Below are 2,500 nucleotides of genomic sequence, written 5' to 3' on the forward strand. Positions count from 1 at the left end.
TCTGGAGATGACTCTGGTTCCTGGACTGGACTTGGGCTCGAGCTTAGGAGATGACTTGAGCTCTGGGCTGGACTCGAGCTCCAACTCAGGACAAGACTCAAGCTTGAGCTCTGGATCTGGCTTGGACTCAGGGCTGGTAGTGTACTCAAGCTCTGGAGATGACTCTGGTTCTGGACTTGACTTGGGCTCGAGCTCTGAACTGGAATTGGGCTTGAGCTGTGGAGATGACTTGAACTCTGGATTGGACACAGGCTCTGGAATTGACTTGGGCTCTGGGCAGGAAGCATGCTCAGACTCTGGACTTGACTCTAGTTCGAACACTGGACTTGACTTGGACTCCTGACTGGACTCTGGCATGGGCTTGAGCCCTGTCAGTGCATGGCTTCAGTCCTGGTTAGGACCTGGTCACAGGACGACGACGCCTTCATGGCCAGGTGGTGGCGGGATGACGATGCCTTTATGGCCGGGCAGCGGCGGGACGATGATGACGCCTTTGTTGCCAGGTGGCAGCAGGATGATGACGACGCTTTCATTATCAGCTGAGACAGCTCCATCATCCTTGGACACTGGTTCTGGAAAAGGCTCAGGTACTGGCATTGGCTCAGACTCTGGTTCTGGAACAGGTGCTGGTGCTGACTCTAGCACTGGTTCTGGAACAGGTGCTGGCACTGACTGTGACTCTGGTGCTGGCACTGGTTCTGGAGCAGACACTGGCACTGACTCTGACTCCGACTCTGGTGCTGGCACTGACACCGGCTGGTGCTCTGGTTCGGACACTGGTTCTGATGCAGGCTTGGGTTCAGGTATTGGTGCAGGTGCTGGCTCTGATGCAGGAACTGGTTCAGGCATTAGTTCAGATGCTAGCTCTGATGCAGGTTGAGAAACCAGCTCTGGAACGACAGCCTCTAGGAGGGGCTCTGGAGCCACAGCCTCCTCTGCTATCTCTGCAAAGGCCACTGGAGGGAGCTCTGGAGCAACGGCCTCCTCCACTGCCGCTGCGTCAGCCTCAGGCATGATAGCTTCCTCCCAAAAAACTTCATGGCGGTCCTCCTTTTCCAAAGATTCATAGATGGACCCAAGCACAGCAAAATAGTTTTAATATTTACTGCTGTTAATTTGCTTCTTTATTATTATTATTATTATTATTATTATTATTATTATTATTATTATTATTATTATTATCTTTTGTTTTATCTCAGGACCGCAGTAATTGGAACAGTAATTGTAATTGCTGTTGTGGTTATTCAGCCATCACATATTTTACATTACGGTGAAGCTGATAAAATAAAAATATATAAAATATATATAAATAAAACTATATAACTGGAAGGGCACAGACCTATACCAAGAGCAACAGTCAACTTTTCGATAACATGCAAATCTGCAACCACAACTACTTTATATGTCTGAATATATTTCCAAATCTTTTAAAATGATGTGCCTATATTTGTACACGAGAATATTACTGGTACCTGTGAATATAGATTCTAATCCAGATTGATCGTGTTTCTACATTGCTTGTTTTATCTTTCTTGAACTTTACTTATAGCTACTGAATTTTAAGATGTATGGTGTTATTTAGTACAGACTTCTGCCAAGGCCCAATGCCATCTCTTGCAATGTAGTGGAAGTGAAACTAAATTCATGGATTCACCCTGGGCCTTGGATCTGCTCCAAAATTTAACAAGTTTTGTCTTGGCCCCTGCTACACACCCCACAAAGTTTCATGGAAATCAGTTTGGTAGGTTATGTGCAATCCTGTTTCGAGAACAGGATTGAACAAACTGCACTGAAAATATAGCATCCTTGGTGGAGGTAATAAGTTTCTATTATATGAGATAATAGCATGAAATGTTTTCAGTATCTACAATATTTCCCAGGATGAACTGAGCTCTGAAATGACAGAAATGTGACAATACATAAATGCAATGTTAAGGGTGGCACGGTGGTGTAGTGGTTAGCACTGTCGCCTCACAGCAAGAAGGTTCTGGGTTCGCGGCCAGCGGGGGCCTTTCTGTGTGGAGTTTGCATGTTCTCCCCATGTCTGCTTGGGTTTCCTCCAGGTGCTCTGGTTTCTCCCACAGTTCAAAGACATGCAGTTAGGTTAACATGGGGCAGGCAGCCTTGGGCTGAAGTGCCCTTGAGCAAGGTACCTAACCCCTAACTGCTCCCCAGGTGCTGTAGTATGGCTGCCCACTGCTCTGGGTGTGTGTTCACTGCTTCAGATGGGTTAAATGCAGAGGATGAATCTCACTATACTTGAAGTGTGCATGTCAGGGCAGGAATTTCACGAGGGCCATGGTCCTTGTGCCCTCTCAATTTAGCCTTGTGCCCTTGGAAAAAAACATCTGCCCTAAGGCCACAGTGGCCTTGATGCCCTGCGGTTTTGGGATTTTGTAGTCTGCCTCATGACTGCCAATAGGCTTTAACATCACCTGCGTCTATTGAGAAAAAAATACGTCTTTTGATGACATTCTGGATTCTTATTGGGCAACTCATC

The sequence above is a fragment of the Neoarius graeffei genome, chromosome 26 (assembly GCF_027579695.1).
Source record: "Neoarius graeffei isolate fNeoGra1 chromosome 26, fNeoGra1.pri, whole genome shotgun sequence".
NCBI lineage: Eukaryota > Metazoa > Chordata > Actinopteri > Siluriformes > Ariidae > Neoarius > Neoarius graeffei.